Genomic DNA, 23,991 nt, shown 5'->3' with positions numbered 1-23,991 from the left:
GCATTTGGAACATTCACGCATAGGCCAACTGCCGTGTGTACATTGCTGCACCTAAAATGTGAAGAACATTTTAAGTTAAACATTCCGATCTGTTCCATCAGCCCTGTTAACTGAAAAATAAGAGGGTATATGGCATACACCTGCGTATACCCTCCACTACACCACTGGGGCGGATTTAGTAGTGACCAGCAAAATATTCCCTAATAATAAACCATCTAAGAAACTGAAAGCGGTACTAAATAAGAAGTTAGTACCAGCAGAGGGAAATCAAAATCAAATCCAATTTTATTAGTCACATGCGCAGAATAAAACAGGTGTAGACCTTACAGTGAAATGCTTACTTACAAGCCCCTAACACACTATGCAGTTTATAAAAATACGGAATAAGAAATAAAAGTAACAAGTAATTAAAGATCATCAGGAAAATAACAATAGCGAGACTATATACAGGGGGGTACCGGTACAGAGTCAATGTGCGGGGGCACCGGTTAGTTGAGGTAATATGTACATGTAGGTAGAGTTATTAAAGTGACTATGCATAGATGATAACAACGGAGAGTAGCAGAGGTGTAAAAGGGTGGGGGGGCAATGCAAATAGTCTGGTTAGCCATTTGATTAGGTGTTCAGGAGTCTTATGGCTTGGGGGTAGAAGCTGTTTAGAAGCCTCTTGGTCCTAGACTTGGCACTCCGGTACCACTTGCCATGCGGTAGCAGAGAGAACAGTCTATGACTAGGGTGGCTGGAGTCTTTGAAAATGTTTAGGGCCTTCCTCTGACACCGCCTAATATAGAGGTCCTGGATGGCAGGAAGCTTGGCCCCAGTGATGTACTGGGCCATTCGCACTACCCTCTGTAGTGCCTTGCGGTCGGAGGCCGAGCAGTTGCTTCCTGCCCTCCCGGACACCTACAGCACCAATGTCACAGGAAAGCCAAAAAGATCATCAACCACCTGAGCCACAGCCTGTTCACCCCGCTATCATCCAGAAGGTGAGGTCAGTAAAGGTACATAAAAGCTGGGACCGAGAGACTGAAAAACAGCTTCTATCTCAAGGCCAACAGACTGTTAAATAGCCATCACTAGCCGGCTACCACCCAGTTACTCAACCCTGCACCTTAGAGGCTGCTGCCCTACACACATAGACATGGAATCACTGGTCACTTTAATAATGGAACACTAGTCACTTTAATAATGTTTACATACTGCTTTACTCATTTCATATGTACAGTTGAAGTCAAAAGTTTACATACACTTAGGTTGGAGTCATTAAAACTTGTTTTTCAACCACTCCACAAATTTCTTGTTAACAAACTATAGTTTTGGCAAGTCAGTTAGGACATCTATTTTGTGTATGACACAAGTCATTTTTCCAACAATTGTTTACAGACAGATTATTTCACTTATAATTCACTGTCACAATTCCAGTGGGTCAGTTTACATACACTAAGTGCCTTTAAGCAGATTGGAAAATTCCAGGAAGTTATGTCATGGCTTTAGAAGCTTCTGATAGGCTAATTGACATCATTTGAGTCAATTGGAGGTATGTATTGGATGTATTTCAAGGCCTACCTTCAAACTCAGTGGCTCTTTGCTTGACATCATGGGAAAATCAAAAGAAATCAGCCAAGACCATAAAAAAAGTTGCAGACCTCCACAAGTCTGGTTCATCCTTGGGAGCAATTTCCAAACGCCTGAAGGTACCACGTTCATCTGTACAAACAATAGTACGCAAGTATAAACACCATGGGACCACGCACCCGTCATACCGCTTAGGAAGGAGACGCGTTCTGTCTCCTAGAGAAGAACGTACTTTGTGCGAAAGTGCAAATCAATCCCAGAACAACAGCGAAGGACCTTGTGCAGATGCTGGAGGAAAGAGGTACAAAAGTATCAATATCCACAGTAAAACGAGTCCTATATCGACATAACCTGAAAGGCCACTCAGCAAGGAAGAAGCCACTGCTCCAAAACCACCATAAAAAAGACAGACTACGGTTTGCAACTGCACATGGGGACAAAGATCGTACTTTTTGGAGAAATGTCCTCTGGTCTGATGAAACAAAAATAGAACTGTTTGGCCATCATTATGTTTGGAGGAAAAAGGGGGAGGCTTGCAAGCCGAAGAACACCATCTTAACCGTGAAGCATGGGGTGGCAGCATTATGTTGTGGGGGTGCTTTGCTTCAGGAGGGACTGGTGCACTTCACAAAATAGATTGCATCATGTGGAAGAAAACTTTTGAAGCAACATCTCAAGACATCAGTAAGGAAGTTAAAGCTTGGTTGCAAATGTGTCTTCCAAATGGACAATGACCCCAAGCATACTTCCAAGGTTGTGGCAAAATAGCTTAAGGACAACAAAGTCAGGGTATTGGAGTGGCCATCACAAAGCCCTGACCTCAATTTCATAGAAAATTTGTGGGCAGAACTGAAAAAGAGTGTGAGAGCAAGGAGGCCTACAAACCTGACTCAGTTATACCAGCTCAGTCAGGAGGAATGGGCCAAAATTCACCCAACTTATTGTGGGAACCTTGTGGAAGGCTACCCAAAACATTTGACCCAAGTTAAACAATGTAAAGGCAATGCTACCAAATACTAATTGAGTGTATGTAAACTTCTGACCTACTGGGAATGTGATGAAAGAAATAAAAGCTGAAATAAATAATTCTCTCTACTATTATTCTGACATTTCACATTCTAAAGTGGTGATCCTAACTGACCTAAGACAGGGAATTTTTACTAGGATTAAATGTCAGGAATTGTGAAAAAGTTGAAGGTGTATGTAAACTTCCGACTTCAAGTGTATATACTGTATTCTATCCTACTGTATTTTATTAAATTTCACTCCGGCATTGCTCGTTTGATTTGATATTGTATAATTTGCTGGTACGGAAATGCTAATGTCTCTCAGAGAAATATTGTTAGCTCTGATAGTAAAGTGCTAGGGGTCAAGCAGACAGGTCTGGAGGTCATTTATGATACGAGTCTTCCCAAAAGCCCACAAGGTACTGATGGACCACAGACATCTTCTTTATCAGGAGTTTGAGCTGCTCCTCTCAGCATGATGTTACAAGGATCCAGGGCACAAAAGAAATAGGGCCAAACGATCCTTTGTCCCAGCGGCAGTAAGGCTCCTGAATGTTTAAAACCAGAAGTAGGAACAACGAGCTGGCCTATAGCTAAGATTTTAGTTGACAGAGTTTTCTGTTGTGTATTATGTCTGTAGTGTACAGATGAATCATTGATCACTCAAGAACTCAGGATAATGGCGCCCGAGGGGTTGACTGCCGTTACCAGAACAGTGATTACTCACCCCGAACTGGAGATTTCGCTGCAAAGGATATCAAATCAAATCACATTTTATTGGTCACATACACATAGTTAGCAGATGTTAATGCGAGTGTAGCAAAATGCTTGTGCTTCTAGTTCCGACCCTGCAGTAATATCTAACAATTTCACAACAACTACCTTATACACACAAGTTTAAAGGAATGATTAAGAATATGTACATATAAATATAAGGATGAGTGATGATAGTCAAGTACAGTATATCAATATGAGATGAGTAATGTAGGGTAGGTAAACATTATATCAAGTGGCATTGTTTAAGTGACTAGTGATACATTTGTTAGGTCCAATTCTTTATTATAAAAGTGGCTAGAGATTAAGTCTGTATGATGGCAGAAGCCACTCAATGTTAGTGATGGCTGTTAAACAGTCTGATGGCCTTGAGACAGAAGTTGTTTTTCAGTCTCTCGGTCCTAGCTTTGATGCACCTGTACTGACCTCGCCTTCTGGATGATAATGGGGTAAACAGGCAGTGGCTCGGGTGGTTGTTGTCCTTGATGATCTTTTTGGCCTTCCTGTGACATCGGGTGGTGTAGGTGTCCTGGAGGGAAGGTAGTTTGCCCCCGGTAATGCGTTGTATAGACCTCACTATCCTCTAGAGAGCCTTACGGTTGTAGGAGGAGGAGTTGTTGTACCAGGCGGTGATATACCCCGACAGGATGCTCTCGATTGTGCATCTGTAAAGGTTTGTGAGTGTTTTGGTGACAAGACAAATTTCTTCAGCCTCCTGAGGTTGAAGAGGCGCTGTTGCGCATTCTTCACCATGCTGTCTGTGTGGGTGGACCATTTCAGTTTGTCCGTGATGTGTACGCTGAGGAACTGAAAACTTTCCACCTTCTCCACTACTGTCCCGTCGATGTGGATAGGGGGTGCTCCCTCTGCTGTTTCCTGAAGTCCACGATCATCTCCTTTGTTTTGTTGACGTTAAGTGTGAGGATATTTTCCTGACACCACACTCTGAGGGCCCTCACCTCCTCCCTGTAGGCCATCTCGTTGTTGTTGGTAATCAAGCCTACCACTGTAGTGTCATCTGCAAACTTGATGATTGAATTGGAGGCGTACATGGCCACGCAGTCATGGGTGAACAGGGAGTACAGAGGCATGGAAAGGACGAGCAGAGGTCATACTGGCTCACCTAGAAGAAGACAAGCAAGATGAGCTGAAGCAGCTGTTTGGCAAGTATCCGGCCCTCTTCAGTCAGAGGCCAGGAAGAACCAATGTCCTGGAACACATCATTCGTTTGAAGCCTGGCCAGAACCCTGTCCGCCAGCATCCTTACCGTGTGCCTGAGAGGCTGGTGGTAGCCCTCAAGGAAGAGGTCCACACCATGATAGAGATGGATGTTATCGAGCCATCGTCAAGTGAATGGAGCAGCCCTATTGTCATTGTCCCAAAGAAGGATGGCTCTTTGTGCATCTGCATGGACTTCCGTAAGGTGAATGCCATCTCCCAGTTTGATGCCTACCCCATGCCCCGCATTGACGACTTACTGGAGAGAATAGGTAGAGCTCATTACATCACCACATTGGATCTCTGCAAAGGGTACTGGCAGGTGCCCCTGGACGAACAATCCAAGGCCTAAACTGCGTTCCGGACGCCGATGGGCCTGTTCCAGTTCAAGGTCATGCCATTTGGCCTTCATGGGGCCCCTGTGACTTTCCAGAGGCTGATGGACAAGGTCCTCCAGGACTGTGACGACGTGGTGATCTACAGCCACTCCTGGGAGGAGCACATACAGCATCTTAGCAGAGTGTCTGGGGAAGATCCATGATGCAAGCCTCACGCTTAACCTCCTGAAGTGTGAGTGGGCGAAACAGGAGACAAAGTACCTGGGTTACCAGCTGGGTAAGGGTGAAGTCCGGCCTCAGGTGGACAAAGTGGAGTCCATCAGGAACAGCCCTCAACCCAGAACCAAGACACAGGTGAAGTCCTTCCTAGGTCTGGCAGGGTGGTACCGGAGATTCATTCCGCAGTTTTCGACCATCGCGTCCCTCTGACCAACCTCACTTCAAAGGTGGCCAGCAACCCTGTGAAGTGGACTGAGGAGTGTGAGGAAGCCTTCATGATACTGAAAAAACGACTGTGCTCATTCCCTGTTCTCCAGACCCCTGATTTTCAGAAGAGGTTTCTCGTGCAGGTGGACGCTTCGGCTGTGGGAATTGGAGCTTTACTGGCCCAAGGGGAGCCAGGAGAAGAGCTTCCTGTGCTGTACCTGAGTCGGAAGCTGTTGCCCAGGGAAACCAGGTATTCGACAATCGAGAAGGAGTGCCTGGCTATAAAGTGGACCCTAGATAGCCTCCGTTATTACCTTCTTGGGAGGGAATTTGACCTGCACACAGACCACAGAGCACTGACCTGGATCCAGACCATGAAGGACCGGTATTCTCGTGTGACCAGGTGGTATCTGGAGCTCCAGCCCTTCAGGTTCTGTGTCCGTCACAAGGCAGGAAAAGAAAACGTCATGGCGGACTACCTATCCAGGCTCCCGAACCTGGTCGCTTCAGGAAAGGAGGAAGGTAATGTAGAAGTCAGTCACTGGCCGTGGGCAGAATTTGGTACTTTAACGCACGCACACATTCATCACTCCTCCCTGCTCCGTTATCAGATAAGTTAACAATGTGGGTCAACACGCAAGTTAAGTTCTCTATCTTAGTACATACATTTCACACTTACGTCAGTAACCGGTTATGGTATAAAGAAATAAACAGACAAGTGTTCATATTTAATATAAGCAATATTTATTATACATAGATGTTATGGATGAGCGTGTTGTTTGTTTGTTCTGTTCCTCTCTCTCTCCATCTCTGTAGCTTCCGGGTATGCTGGATAAGGACCCGAGCTAAGGGAATTGGGCTTACTTTGTAGTGCCTGTCTGGAATGGCTCATTAATGCACATTTTACATTTTACATTTTAGTCATTTAGCAGACGCTCTTATCCAGAGCGACTTACAGTAGTGAATGCATACATTACATAGATTTATTGGCTCTCTTGTTGAAAAACGCCCCGAAGATTTATGTTATACAACGTTTGACATGTTTGAACGAACCTAAATGGGAAAAAAATGCATTTTCTCGAAATGGCTGTCCCGTGGCCGACGGAAGTTTTGGAGCAGCCTTCAGACGCGCTAACAAGAACAAGCTCTTGGAACATAAAGGAGTATTTTTTTCGAACGAAAATACATTTGTTGTGGACCTGGGATTCCTGGAAGTGCTTTCTGATGAAGACAACCAAAGGTAAGGGATTATTGACAATAGTATACAAGACTAGATGTGATATGCGATTGTTCCAAGATGGCGCTGACCTGTAACGTTAGCCTATTTTTCAGAGTATCGCATCCCCTTTCATCGCAAAGTATGATTACCCAGTAAAGTTAATTTTAAATCTGGCATTACAGGTGCTTTCAAGAGATATTCATCTATAAATCTTAGAATGACAATATTACATTTTAAAAATGTTTTCGAATAGTAATTTAGTAAATTGTAGCTCTGTTTCATCGGATGCATTTGAGGGAAAATAGTTAGTCAACGTTACGCACCGATGTAAAATGCTGTTTTTATATATAAATATGAACTTTATCGAACAAAAGAATGCATGTATTGTGTAACATGATGTCCTAGGTGTGTCATCTGATGAAGATTGTCAAAGGTTAGTGCTGCATTTAGCTGTTTTTTGGTTATTTGTGATGAATGTGGTTGGTCGGAAAATGGCTATGTGGCTACTTTTACGATATACTCCTCTAACATAATCTAATGTTTTGCTTTTGCTGTAAAGCCTTTTTGAAATCGGACAACGTGGTTTGATTCAGGAGCGGTGTATCTATAAAATGATATACTTAAAAAAAAAAATTAAAAAAAAATTATTATAAAATTTTGTTATGCTAATGGCGATATGATATTTCGCTGGATGTCCGTCCACGGGACGGAGGCCGCACAGGGGTTAACCTGTTAGGGCTAGGGGGCAGTATTGACACGGCTGGATAAAAAACGTACCCGATTTAATCTGGTTACTACTCCTGTCCAGTAACTAGAATATGCATATAATTATTGGCTTTGGATAGAAAACACCCTAAAGTTTCTAAAACTGTTTGAATGGTGTCTGTGAGTATAACAGAACTCAAATGGCAGGTCAAAACCTGAGAAGATTCTGTACAGGAAGTAACCTGTCTGACCATTTCTTGAACTTCTTTGCCATCTCTATCAATTACAAAGGATCTCTGCTATAACGTGACACTTCCTACGTCTCACATGGTCTCTCAGAAGGCGGCAAAAAGCTGAATCGTGGCTTTGCAGGCTCTGGCTGAAACAAAGTAGCCCGTTTGGGTAGTGGCTGGTCACAGTACTGTGAGACTCAGGCTCGTGCCCGCGTCGACCGAAAGCTTTCTTTTCCTTTGTCTGTTTACCTAAAAGGATATTCCCGGTCGGAATATTATCGCTTTTTTACGAGAAAAATGGCATAAAAATGGATTTTAAACAGCGGTTGACATGCTTCGAAGTACGGTAATGGAATATTTAGATTTTTTTTGTCACGAATTGCGCCATGCGCACGACCCTTATTTACCATTCGGATAGTGTCTGGAACGCACAAACAAAACGCCGCTATTCGGATATAACGATGGATTATTTTGGACCAAACCAACATTTGTTATTGAAGTAGCAGTCCTGGGAGTGCATTCTGACGAAGACAACAAAAGGTAATCAAACTTTTGTAATAGTAAATCGGATTTTGGTGAAGGCTAAACTTGCCGGGTGTCTAAATAGCTAGCCCGTGATGGCTGGGCTATGTACTTAGAATATTGCAATATGTGCTTTCACCAAAAAGCTATTTTAAAATCGGACATATCGAGTGCATAGAGGAGTTCTGTATCTATAATTCTTAAAATAATTGTTATGCTTTTTGTGAACGTTTATCGTGAGTAATTTAGTAAATTGTTAGTAAATTCCCCGGAAGTTTGCGGGGGGTATGCTAGTTCTGAACGTCACATGCCAATGTAAAAAGCTGTTTTTTGATATAAAAATGAACTTGATTGAACAAAACATGCATGTATTGTATAACATAATGTCCTAGGGTTGTCATCTGATGAAGATCATCAAAGGTTAGTGCTGCATTTAGCTGTGGTTTGGGTTTTTGTGACATTATATGCTAGCTTGAAAAATGGGTGGGTACTCTGCTGACATAATCTAATGTTTTGCTTTCGTTGTAAAGCCTTTTTGAAATCGGACAGTGTGGTTAGATTAACGAGAGTCTTCGAGGGCCGTCGAGGTGTCTGCTTGGGGGGGATATACACGGCTGTGATTATAATCGAAGAGAATTCTCTTGGTAGATAATGCGGTTGGCATTTGATCGTAAGGAATTCTAGGTCAGGTGAACAAAAGGACTTGAGTTTCTGTATGTTGTTATGATCACACCACGACTCGTTAATCATAAGGCATACACGCCCGCCCTTCTTCTTACCAGAGAGATGTTTGTTTCTGTTGGCATGATGCGTGAAGAAATCGGGTGGCTGTACCGACTCTGATAACATATCCCTAGTGAGCCATGTTTCCGTGAAACAAAGAATGTTATAATCTTTGTTGTCTCTCTGGAAGGCAACCCTTGCTCGAATTTCATCTACTTTGTTGTCAAGAGACTGGACATTGGCAAGTAGTATACTCGGGAGCGTTGGGCGGTGAGCCCGTCTACTGAGCCTAACCAGAAGACCGCTCTGTCTGCCCCTTCTGCGGCTCCGTTGTTTTGGGTCGCCTACTGGGATCCGATCCATCCTCTGTTTGGTGGTCCAAACAGAGGATCCGCTTCGGGAAAGTCGTATTCCTGGTCTTAATGTTGGTAAGTTGATGTTGCTCTTATATTCAATAGTTCCTTCCGGCTTTATGTGATAAGACTAAAGATTTCCTGGGGTAACATTGAAAGAAATAATATGTAAAAAAAAAAAATATTGCATAGTTTCCTAAGAACGCGAAGCGAGGCGTCCATCTCTGTCGGCACCAAACACGAAAACACCGCATTCACCGAGACCAGGCCCAAACACGGATATACTGCTTCACCAAGACCAGGCCCAAATCCCCATCATTCGCGTGAAGAAAAGACTGAAATACATGGGCCGGAGTTCGAGGTTCCTTGTGAGAATTCATCGGTGAGTGGGTTACCCGCCTCTACCATCCATTCTATTGGCCAATGTGCAATCACTGGAGAATAAACTGAAGGATCTTTGTTCGAGACTATCCTACTAACAGGACATTAAAAACTGTATGTTTCACCGAGTCGTGGCTAAACGACGACACGGATAATATAAAGTTGGCTGGGTTTTCTGTACATCGGCAGGACAGAACAGCTATGATTGGTAAGACGAGGGGCTGGGGTGTGTCTATTTGTCAATAACAGCTGGTGTTCAATGTCTAATATTAAGGAAGTCTCGAGGCATTGCTCGCCTGAGGTAGAGTACCTCAGTCCCGTGTGGCTCAGTTGGTAGAGCATGGTGTTTGCAACGCCAGGGTTGTGGGTTTGTTTCCCACGGGGGACCAGTACAGAGAAAGAAACGTAAGAAATGTATGCATTCACTACTGTAAGTCGCTCTGGGATAAGAGCGTCTGCTAAATGACTAAAATGTAAAATAATACGCTGTAGACCACACAATATACCAAGATAGTTTTCATCTATATTTTTCGTAGCTGTCTGTTTACCACCACAAACCGATGTTGGCTCTAAGACAGCACTCAACGAGCTGTTTAAGGCCATAAGCAAACAAGAAATGCAAAGGCGGCGCTCCTAGTGGCCGGGGACTTTAATGCAGGCAAACTTAAATCAGTTTTACCTCAATTCTACCAGAATGTCACATGTGCAACCAGAGGAAAAACATCTCTAGACCACCTTTACTGCACACAGAGACACATACAAAACTCTCCATCGTCCTCCATTTGGCTAATCTGACCATAATTCTATCTTCCTGATTCCTGCTTACAAGCAAAACCGATGCTGGCACTAAGACTACAGGCAACATCCACACTGAGCTAGAGGTTAGAGCTGCTGCATTCAAGGAGCGGGACACTAATCCGGATGATTATAAGAAATCCTGCTATGCCCTCAGACGAACCATGAAACAAGCAAAGTATCAATACAGGACAAAGATTTGAATCCCACTATTAACCTCTATGGGCTAGATGGGACGCTTGCGTCCCACCTACTCAACAGCCAGTGTAATCCCGTGGCGCGTTATTCAAATACCTAAAAAATGCAAAAACGTCAATTTTTCAAACATATGACTATTTTACACCATTTTAAAGACAAGACTCTCGTTAATCTAACCACACTGTCCGATTTCAAAAAGGCTTTACAACGAAAGCAAAACATTAGATTATGTCAGCAGAGTACCCAGCCAGAAATAATCAGACACCCATTTTTCAAGCTAGCATATAATGTCACAAAAAACAAAACCACAGCTAAATGCAGCACTAACCTTTGATGATCTTCATCAGATGACAACCCTAGGACATTATGTTATACAATACATGCATGTTTTGTTCAATCAAGTTCATATTTATATCAAAAAACAGCTTTTTACATTAGCATGTGACTAGCATTCCCCCCGAACACTGCCGGTGAATTTACTAAATTACTCACGATAAACGTTCACAAAAAACATAACAATTATTTTAAGAATTATAGATACAGAACTCCTCTATGCACTCGATATGTCCTCTATGCACTCGATATTCTCAGTAGATAGCCCGGCATCACAGGGCTAGCTATTTAGACACCCAGCAAGTTTAGCCTTCACCAAACTCCGATTTACTATTAGAAAAGTTTGATTACCTTTGGTGTTCTTCGTCAGAATGCACTCCCAGGATTGCTACTTCAATAACAAATGTTGGTTTGGTCCCAAATAATCCATTGTTATATCCAAACAGCGGCGTTTTGTTCGTGCGTTCAAGACACTACCCGAAAGGGTAAATAAGGCTGGCGAGCATGGCGCATTTCGTGACAAAAAATGTCTAAATATTCCATTACCGTACTTCGAAGCATGTCAACCGCTGTTTAAAATCAATTTTTATGCCATTTTTCTCGTAAAAAAGCGATACTATTCCGACCGGGAAAGCCTGTATACGTACAAAGAGAGAGAAAATAAATACATCTCGTGCACGAGCTTGAGTCTCAGAGTACTCTGACCAGCCACTATCCAAACGCGATAATGTGTTTCAGCCAGAGGCTGCCTCGATATCATTCAGCTTTTTCCCGGGTTCTGAGAGCCTATGGGAGCCGTAGGAAATGTCACTTTACTGCAAAGATCCTCAGTCTTCAATAAAAAGAGCCAAGATGAACAACAACTTGTCAGAGAGGGCGCTTCCTGTTTGGAATCTTCTCAGGTTTTTGCCTGCCATATGAGTTCTGTTATACTCACAGACACCATTCAAACAGTTTTAGAAACTTTAGGGTGTTTTCTATCCAAAGCCAATAATTATATGCATATTCTAGTTACTGGGCAGGAGTAGTAACCAGATTAAATCGGGTAAATTTTTTATCCGGCCGTGCAAATACTGCCCCCTATCCCCAACAGGTTAAACCCACACTTGGACCACACAACCTCTCCACTGAATAGCAGGCTAGTGATTGATTTGTGATGCTTGCAGTTAGCCACCGATTCTTTCCAAACCATTCATTGTTAAATTTGTGATTTCCAACTTGTTGTGTAATGTTTATGTTCAATGGCCGGTGAGCCAGATATGTTTTATCTATAATTTCTCTTCATTATTTCTCATCATACTACAATGATTGAAAAGGATTTGCCATTAGATTGTTGACTTGATTCATGATGACTGCTAGCTAAAAAATGTAAGTCCAATCAAAGCTACTGTAGATATAACGTGATTTAATGTAATTTTATCTGTGGCCAATGACCTTGAGCCTTCTTTAACCTGGGCACTTCTGATGTAACTCTATGGCAGCACCCAAAGGGCTTGAATTTTCTAGCTCTACCCATAGATTTTGCAGTGATGTAGTGTCCCCAGGAGTTACAGAATACTGAGCCAATCACGGCGCAACTAGAGAACAATACCAACCCCTACGATCCGTATTGTTCACTGGCTGCCCCACCAACACAGAAAGCACTGATCTAGGCTGACACACCTGCATTTCGGAGCTGCCTTACTCAAGAAAGCAAAAAAATGTATTTATTGTTTGCAAATGTATTAATGCCAAAATAACATGCAAAATGACAGGCCACCACTGGTTCTGTCTAATTTGAGTATAATGAAGTTTGTTTCTTTTGATGTTTTCTGTCCTCAGATACAGAGAGCTGTGAAAGCCTGTATGCAGATGAGGTCCCAAAACAATTGCTGACAATTGCCATGTAGGGCACTGCCTCGTGGGGGAATTCAAGTATGTGTGAAAGCTATCTGTGTCCTGCATAACTTCATGATAGACATGAGGACCAGGAGGGGACCTGCAGCTCGCCACCATCTGCCATAGGAGAGGTCTGCTGCTCTGCAGGATGTTCCAAAGATCGGGGCCAACAACACAGCTCGGGAGACAATCCGTATGCAGGAGATCTTCACCTCCTACTTCTTCTAAGAGGGTGCTGTTCCCTGGCAACACCATAGACTACACTATGCACAACTCTTTTAAGAGCCATCCACATTGCAATAAGAGTATTCTTCCATTTCCAAGCTATGTCAACTACAGTTATTCAATTTCCAGTTTCTCTCCCTTTGATTTCTACTTCTCAGGTGAGGGTGCTGTTCAGAATAAGGGGGATGTCTATACAAAAACAACAGGCGCTTAAGAGTCACCCATATTGAATGTAGAACAACTAGACACCCTACAACCCAAACCTACAGTACACACTCGTGTATCAATCTTATTGATGGATTGTGTTGTGCAGTAAGTAGGCTCCCCTGTATAACTGTGGCTCCTTCCACCTTCAAAGAATAGGCAAGAGGACCAACCATGGAGAATAATAAGACACTCAATTATTTATATTTATGCATCAACGCTATTTGTTTGTCCTTGTGTGCCTCGTCTGTTTTTCAGTATAAAGTACTCTGCAGCCACTCCGTGTGGGACACCAGGTGAGGCCACACACAAATATTCCTGTTGAACACTGTCTCTTTAACTACCTTATTTTTTCAATAAGTCTCTCTCCTTCACTTCATCTCTCTCCCCCTTCTCCCTAAATCCTCTAGGTTATATCAGCTGTGTCGGTGAACCCCTCCAGCTTGTGAACTGCCTGACACAGAGGGCACAGCATGATCAGAGGTGAAAGGTCACTTGGTCAGGTCAACAGGAAGTATTATTAAAGAGATGTTTACATTGAAATACAGATAGAGATGTAGTAGTCCCAGAGTTAATGATCCAAGGTCAGTTTTGCATTCAATTCCTGATGATTATGATGACTGACAGTGTTGGGATTAAAATAACACAAGGCTTAATCATGCTCTTTCTCTCATTTGCAGGTACTGTATGTTTTGATGTGAGAGAGGATGCCAACTCCCAGTCCTGTCATTGCCACCTCACGGGCCTACTGGGTGCCCAAGGCTGGTTAGGAAACACCGCTAGACACTTATGTAATTGTGTTGACCTGAGAGAATATGAAGTTTAGTAGCACTATAATTCATTCATCATATGCTATCTTCCCTGCTCCTCAGTTCTTAACTCTTCCCCTTTGTCTTTTACACTCTCACACCTCTCTCCCAAACTTCTTTCTTCCTGTGTTTTTATAATTCATACCAGATGTGCATTGAAGTACAGATTGAACTTGTATTTATATCATATTACAATTATAATGTATTATGCATGTACTTATTTATAACACTTGGATATTGAACTTCTTTCATTAAAGCTTTTCAAATTCTCTACTGGTTGAAATTAAGTCTCATTTGATGACATGCTACACCTATCCTGTGTCCTCAGATGAAGGAAATTAGATATGGAGATGAACCTGTTTTAGAGTATTTACATGACACATAGGAAGTGTAGCGTAAGTTTTTTTTAATTCTGGTTCTCTATATATATGAATTACAAATCAGCCTTTAACTAGTTAAATAATGTGTTGTAGTTCATTGCAGAGTTACAATGTGTAACCATTAATGTCCCAGGACCAGGATTGGTAAACACTGTTGAAGTGCATAATTGTAATACATGCATGCAGACAGCATCTGTCACGATTCCGTAAGGCAGGAGGAAAAGGCAGAGTCAAACGCAGGAGACGTAGTCCAGTTGTGCCGTAGGACGGTATATTTATTGCACCGAAAAAAACACTCGGCGTAACAAAAGGGCATAGGGTGTGCCCAGAGACCACACGGGAACACAGTTAACCCCGAGAAAACAAAGATACGCACGGGGCGCAGCCCGGCAAATATAACATTCCTCTAGCGAGAATCCGCTGGGGAAAAATGTGCAAAAACCACAGACCGTTCACAGACCTGCCCGCTGGCGAATAAACAATCCCGCACAAAACACAAACCAAAAGGAACAAACTAAATACCCCCCCTACTAATTACAGAAACGGAAACAGGTGCGGACTTAAACAGACAAAACACAACGAACACAGAACATAGATCGGTGGCAGCTAGTAGACCGGCGACGACGACCGCCGAGCGCCGCCCGGCCGAGGAGGGGTTTGAGTTTGAGTTTATTTTATTTTTACAGGGACAGTGCACATTAATCAACGTTTCAGTAAAAGTGCCGGTTTTAGCCAGCCGGCTAATTTTCAACCGCAGTCCCCGAGGGGTCATCATTTTCTGTGGATACTGTGACAGCATCATTCACAGACTGGAGTTTGATACTCCTGATATTGGATACGACTGAAAAATAATGTCTCACGGGCATTCATACTGAACCACACCTTTATTTGTCAAGGTAGAGTATATGATCAGTGAATATATTAAATGTACAGGCTACAATGTGGTGAACTCATGCTTGGTAATAACTACATGTATGTACGACTTGCATCCTTGGCACAATAATATTATATTCTATTCAATCCATAGGCTTCATTGATTCTATTCAGACTGTGTTGATGTCAATACAATCGGCTATGATAGCTGAGGTTCATAGCTAGCTAGCTAATATTGACACGATAATAATGACATGTAACAGTCGTGTGTAACAGTTATTTTCTGCAATTCTACTGTCAGACTGATGGATCTTACATGGACCTACCTGTAGTAAGTGGACCTACTGTCAGACTGATGGATCTTACATGGATGCTCCTGTACTAAGTGGACCTGCTGTCTGACTGATGGATCTTGCATGGATGTACCTGTGGACCTACTGTCAGGGCTGGTGCTTCTGATGGTCCTGGCATGGTTTCGAGGCCTGTTCAGAAATCTGTGCTCATGAATGTGCGGCGTCAAAGGACACTTTGATAATGAATAAAGTGGACTTCATAGCTTTTATTGGTAAGGTTATCAATATGACTCAGGTTGTGGAAAGCTGAAATGCCAGGTTGAAGGTTATTGTGGAGATGGCAAAATAGATATTGGGGGTAACAGATGTTACTGTTGAAATGGTTGTTGACATGCTGAACAAACCTAAGGGTGGAGTGTTTCAGCATGATATAGATAAAGTTAAATGGGGTTGGAGGTTTGGAGGAGGGTGTGGAAGAAGTTAGGGATTTATTTGGTCTAGAATTTGTTCATGGTAGTACAGAATTGGGCAGACCATGATTGATCGTACATTCCAGCACAGTAGGTGGCGGAGTGCACTTAAACGATTGTTTACGGACCGCCATGATATCATAGAAGAATAATTATTATTATCATTATTATTAATATTATTCATTTCAACCGGGCGTGCGCACTGCGCTGTCACCGCCTGCGAAGCAACACAAACCCCAACCCGTGCGCGTACTGAAAACAAGATTGATCCTGCCTGGTGATAGGACATATCCCAGCAAAAACATAACATTGTATCGCCTATTTAGATCACAGAACACGGACTTTGAGACAGATCATACATAGAAGGGTGAGTTGAGTTGATTTTATTATCTTGATAAAACGAAGCGGTAATGATGACGATGTGGCTGCAGTTGTTTTGCGCTTCCCGTCTGTCTCAAAATGGCGGAGGCAGTTACAGCAACAACACACGGTTGGGAAATTGATTATTGTAGCTAAATCATGACATTCTATCTTACTCTGATACCTTTATCCAATGATGTTTCGACGTGTAGTTTTAATCCATGACATTTGGAAACTTGGCTAGCATTCACATCGAGTTTGTTTACGTGGAACGTTAGCTTACTAAGATTTTAAACTTTAGTAGCTAACATAGCAAGTCAGCATAGCAATTAGCCACGGCTCAGTTGGTTCGACTTTAAATGGTCAGAATGCGGAATGATTGATTGAAATTACAGAACTATAGAATATAGTATAGGTTTATTACTTCTATTAGGTGACAATGTCATGTTTGGTGAGAGGACTTGGGCAAGACAAAATGCTAACGAACCGTTTCAATTTCGGTCTTACTAGCTAACGTAACAAGCTGCATTCGTCAACTAGCTAACTGGCTGGAAGGGCGTATGTTGGTCATTGCTGCAACCTTCGATAGCCAATTCCCTCCATGCTAGATCGTGTAGCTACCTACCGGTATATTGGCTAGTAAACCACCTATTTAAGTATCACCTTTGCCTTACTACCTGCGCCGATATTTAATCTAGCTAAGGTAAGGAGTTGTCTACTTGTGTAAACACTTTTGGAAAATGGCTAACTATAGTAATGTTAGCTAACTAGGGCGTTAACGTTAACTATGTAACGTTAGCGATCTTGCGTGCCATTTGAGTTAAATTAGTAACGTCACATTTCTGGTGTTGATTCCTCGAGCATATATACATGTCGATCAAGGCTTAAATGGGCTGAATGTTCAAAATAAATCACATCGTTCATGTGATGAAACAGCTTGTTTGCCACCAGAATGTAAGCTAAACAGGGTGGAGTTTTCGCATTATGGTGTTTGTTTTGGCTGGTGTTTATCATGAATAACGTTACACAGATAAAGTGGTCTCTGGTTGTCTAGTGGCTGCTCTACATCGGACATTCGCTGGGTTTATATCTACATTTCGGTTCAGATAGCCAGTTAGCTAGCTTAACGTTATAACGTTAGATTCACGATTTGTGTTGTCAACAGTTAGCAAGCCAGAAGGGTATTTTCATGAGCCTTTATGGCAAAGACAACGTAGTTTGAGCTAGCTAGCTAACGTTAGCTGTCACTGGAGGGGACTCATAGAAAATAAAAAGTAACGTTAATGGCGTATTTCTGTAAGCAGAGGCCAATGTGAAAATGAATGGCGTATAAGGTCTGTGGTAAACGCATGCTTAGATCTTATACACATTGTTCTGAGATGCTCTTAAGCAGCTAATGTCACATTTTTTAAATTATGTAATCGGAACAAGCACATTACGTTTTAGTAATTTAGCAGACGCTCTTATCTACCTGCCGCATATAAAGGCGTCATAATTCATAAAGGTCATATTAACTGACTCGTAACTTCTCAGAACAAACCATATAAGATCTTCTAAGCCTGGGTTAACCTTAGACCCTATTTTTGGTGTTTATCCCCAAACCCCCATAGGAATGGCTGAATGAACCAGAGGTAACTCATTTCTGTTTTTTAGGACTACAAGCTGGCGAGCTCTATTAGCCGAGTTTTGTTTTGCATGGCCCACCCGGTGGGTGGAGATTACCCTTGAGGACCAATTGAATTGTCTAAAATGCATTATTAACTGGGTAGTTTGAGCCCTGGATGCTGATTGTCTGACTGCCGTGGTATACCATGGGTATGACAAAAATATATTTTTACTGCTGTAATTACATTGGTAACCAGTTTATAATAGCAATAAGGCACCTCAGGGGTTTGTGGTATATGACATATATACCACGGCTAAGGGCTGTGTCCAGGCACTCCACTATGTGTCGTGGCTAAGAACAGCACTTAGCCGTGGTATATTGGCCATATACCACACCCCCTCGTGCTTTATTGCTTAATTAACTCAGCAAACCTGGGGCACCGGGCCATGCAAAACGAACTCTCCCAATGCTGTCTTGACACAGCTGTTTGTGATGTGGGCTGACATTACCTAGTAAATAATCTCCCTTGAACCCACTAACAATTCAACGTTTTGTTTTTTACCAACCATCAAGGTACATCTGATCTGAATTCTAGGTCATTATTTGCGTTTAAGCAAGTAGGCAGCTGTCATCCATGATTTGAGTGAGGGTGGAACGAACAGCGAGCAACAGGACATTAAAAACAACAATTAATGAGCCGGTGCTAAACTTCACTGTTTTTGTCAGTCTGCTATTATTAGTGCATACAGTTGGGTCTGAAATTGACACGCTTAAAAAAGATGATCAAACATTATAATTTAAAATATTGAGCTATTATTTTATACTAATACAAATGCTCAGAGAATGAGATTTTGTTTAACTAATACTTTTTTTATTTTCTCAAAGGTAGGTGTCAAAATGATTGACAACCATCTTTTAACACCTTTCAATACCTCATCTTGTGAGGATAATGACACACAAAACATTTTAGAAAAAGGCTCTGAGTTGGAGAACACATTGGGAGAGAGCTAAAACCATTCCTCCATACAGAATCCTTCCAGATCCTTGATATCATTCATCTGCACTTATGGACTGACCTCTTCATGTCTGGAGACTGAGATGGCCATTTGCAAAAATATAGATTTTGTGGCCAATTAATTTCTTTGTGGATTTTGATGTGTGCTTGGGGTTGTTGTCTTGCTGGAAGATCCACTTGTGGCCAAGTTTCAGCCACCTGGCAGAGGCAAACGTGTGTGTGTGTGTGTGTGTATATATACATACACATATATATGTGTATGTGTATATATATATGTGTATGTGTATATATATATGTATGTATATATATATATATATATATATAATGTGTATATATAATGTGTATATATAATGTGTATATATAATGTGTATATATAATGTGTATATATATAATGTGTATATATATAATGTGTATATATATATATAATGTATGCATGTATGTGTATATGTATGCATGTATGTGTATATGTATGCATGTATGTGTATGTATGTATGTATGTATGTGTATGTATGTATGTATGTATATATATGTATGTATGTGTATGTATGTATGTATGTATGCATGTATGTATATATGTATGCATGTATGTATATATGTATGCATGTATGTATATATGTATGCATGTATATATATATGCATGTATGTATGTATATATATGCATGCATGTATGTATGTATATATATATGCATGTATGTATGTATATATATGCATGCATGTATGTATGTATATATATATATGCATGCATGTATGTATATATATGCATGCATGTATGTATATATATGCATGCATGTATGTGTATATATATATGCATGCATGTATGTATATATATATATGCATGCATGTATGTATATATATATGCATGTATGTATATATATATATGCATGCATGTATGTATATATATATATGCATGCATGTATGTATATATATATATGCATGCATGTATGTATATATATATATGCATGCATGTATATATATATATATGCATGCATGTATGTATATATATATGCATGCATGTATGTATATATATATGCATGCATGTATGTATATATATATGCATGCATGTATGTATATATATGCATGTATGTATATATATATGCATGCATGTATGTATATATATATGCATGCATGTATGTATATATATATGCATGCATGTATGTATATATATATGAATGCATGTATGTATATATATATGCATGCATGTATGTATATATATATGCATGCATGTATGTATATATATATGCATGCATGTATGTATATATATATGCATGCATGTATATATATATGCATGCATGTATATATATATGCATGCATGTATGTATATATATATGCATGCATGTATGTATATATATATATGCATGCATGTATGTATATATATATGCATGCATGTATGTATATATATATATGCATGCATGTATGTATATATATATATGCATGCATGTATGTTATATATATATGCATGCATGTATGTATATATATATATGCATGTATGTATATATATATATATGCATGTATGTATATATATATATATGCATGCATGTATGTATATATATATATGCATGCATGTATGTATATATATATATGCATGCATGTATGTATATATATATATGCATGCATGTATGTATATATATATATGCATGCATGTATGTATATATATGCATGCATGTATGTATATATATATATGCATGCATGTATGTATATATATATATGCATGCATGTATGTATATATATATATGCATGCATGTATGTATATATATATGCATGTATGTATATATATATATGCATGCATGTATGTATATATATATATGCATGCATGTATGTATATATATATGCATGCATGTATGTATATATATATGCATGCATGTATGTATATATATATGCATGCATGTATGTATATATATATGCATGCATGTATGTATATATATATGCATGCATGTATGTATATATGTATGCATGCATGTATGTATGCATGCATGTATGTATGCATGCATGTATATATGCATGCATGTATATATATATGCATGCATGTATGTATATATATATGCATGCATGTATATATATATATATATGTATGTATATATATATGCATGCATGTATGTATATATATGTATGTATGTATATATATGCATGCATGTATGTATATATATATGCATGCATGTATGTATATATATATGCATGTATGTATATATATATGCATGCATGTATATATGCATGCATGTATGTATATATATATATGCATGCATGTATGTATATATATATGCATGCATGTATGTATATATATATATGCATGCATGTATGTATATATATATATGCATGCATGTATGTATATATATATATATGCATGCATGTATGTATATATATATGCATGCATGTATGTATATATATATGCATGCATGTATGTATATATATATGCATGCATGTATGTATATATATATGCATGCATGTATGTATATATATATGCATGCATGTATGTATATATATATATGCATGCATGTATGTATATATATATGCATGCATGTATGTATATATATATGCATGCATGTATGTATATATATATGCATGTATGTATGTATATATATGCATGTATGTATATATATGCATGCATGTATGTATATATATATGCATGTATGTATATATATATATGCATGCATGTATGTATATATATATATGCATGCATGTATATATATATATGCATGTATGTATATATATATGCATGTATGTATATATATATGCATGCATGTATGTATATATATATATGCATGTATGTATATATATGCATGCATGTATGTATATATATATGCATGCATGTATGTATATATATATGCATGCATGTATGTATATATATATATGCATGCATGTATGTATATATATATATGCATGCATGTATGTATATATATATATGCATGCATGTATGTATATATATATATGCATGCATGTATGTATATATATATATGCATGCATGTATGTATATATATATGCATGCATGTATGTATATATATATGCATGCATGTATGTATATATATATGCATGCATGTATGTATATATGTATGCATGTATGCATGCATGTATGTATGCATGCATGTATATATATATGCATGCATGTATGTATATATATATGCATGCATGTATATATATATATATATGTATGTATATATATATGCATGCATGTATGTATATATATGTATGTATATATATATATGCATGCATGTATGTATATATATATATGCATGCATGTATGTATATATATATATGCATGTATGTATATATATATGCATGCATGTATGTATATATATATGCATGCATGTATATATATATGCATGCATGTATGTATATATATATGCATGCATGTATGTATATATATATGCATGCATGTATGTATATATATATATGCATGCATGTATGTATATATATATGCATGCATGTATGTATATATATATGCATGCATGTATGTATATATATATGCATGCATGTATGTATATATATATATGCATGCATGTATGTATATATATATATGCATGCATGTATGTATATATATATATGCATGCATGTATGTATATATATATGCATGCATGTATGTATATATATATGCATGCATGTATGTATATATATATGCATGCATGTATGCATGCATGTATGTATGCATGCATGTATGTATGCATGCATGTATATATGCATGCATGTATATATATATGCATGTATGTATATATATATGCATGCATGTATATATATATATATATATGTATGTATATATATATGCATGCATGTATGTATATATGTGTATATATATATGCATGCATGTATGTATATATATATATGCATGCATGTATGTATATATATATATGCATGCATGTATGTGTGTATATATATATATGCATGCATGTATGTGTATATATATATATATGCATGCATGTATGTGTATATATATATATGCATGCATGTATGTGTATATATATATATGCATGCATGTATGTGTATATATATATATGCATGCATGTATGTGTATATATATATATATGTATGTGTATATATATATATATGCATGCATGTATGTGTATATATATATATACGCATGCATGTATGTGTATATATATATATACGCATGCATGTATGTGTATATATATATACGCATGCATGTATGTGTATATATATATACGCATGCATGTATGTGTATATATATATACGCATATATATATATATATATATACGCATATATATATATATATGCATATATATATATATATATATGCATGATATATGCTATATATATATATATATATATATATATATATATGCATGCATATATATATGCATGTATATATATATATGCATGCATATATGTATATATATATATGCATGCATATATGTATATATATATATGCATGCATATATGTATATATATACATGCATATATATATGTATATATATATATATATATATATATATATATATATATATATATATATATATATATATATATATATATATATATATATATATGCATGTATATATACACATACATGCATATATATATATATACATGCATGCATACATATGTATATGTGGTATTTTTTAAATCTATGACGGTATTTTATGTTTTTGATTAATAAAAGTTCAACATTTGCTTTGAGTAGTGCATGACCCTAGGGTGGCAACACAGATATTCTAAATTATTTCAATGGGTCTTTCTTAGTTCTGATTTGTTTTATACTTTTCAGTTCAACTTCAACCTAAAACAATTTCCATCAATTTCTGCAGTTCCTGCAGTCATTTGAGATCATTTTCACACTGCCAAGATATGGGCAAAAATACTAGGCCTTATTTTTAACCAAATGTTGCAATTGCGATTTAGATCAAAACACTTGGGTGAACTTCTGGAATCATGGAAATAGAATGTTTATAATTCTATAGTTAGAATATAAATAATAGTGTGCACTTTGAATACAGTGTTTGACATGACAACGAATGAAAATGCCATGGATGAGTTATTGTGACAGGGTAGGAACCAATGTGATGTTCAGTGTTTCCTAGGAGACTCTATAATATTTGGCTACATTAAATCTTTATTCATATAGCCAACATTC

At 38.6% G+C, this 23,991-nt stretch overlaps 1 protein-coding gene across 5 annotated transcripts in view; it reads left to right on the top strand.

The window, feature by feature from the left end:
• Positions 1–15,012: 15,012 nt before the first annotated feature.
• Positions 15,013–23,991, top strand: part of lis1b (Lissencephaly-1 homolog B) — a 53,656-nt gene continuing 44,677 nt past the window's right edge. Inside the window, exon 1 of one of the 5 annotated variants that reach the window (XM_014195675.2) lies at positions 15,013–15,192. The gene's annotated coding sequence lies outside the window, so the exon portion shown is untranslated. Of the gene's footprint in view, positions 15,193–15,715; positions 15,735–16,205; positions 16,300–16,331; positions 16,423–16,492; positions 16,996–23,991 lie in introns of those variants that run through there. The other 4 variants (XM_045716209.1, NM_001140263.1, XM_014195674.2 and 1 more) reach the window with 4 other exon arrangements.

This window comes from Salmo salar, chromosome ssa04 (genome assembly GCF_905237065.1).
Source record: "Salmo salar chromosome ssa04, Ssal_v3.1, whole genome shotgun sequence".
Taxonomy (NCBI): domain Eukaryota; kingdom Metazoa; phylum Chordata; class Actinopteri; order Salmoniformes; family Salmonidae; genus Salmo; species Salmo salar.
The sequence above is the reverse complement of the archived record's forward strand: the minus strand, read 5'-3'. Positions and strand labels throughout refer to the sequence as shown.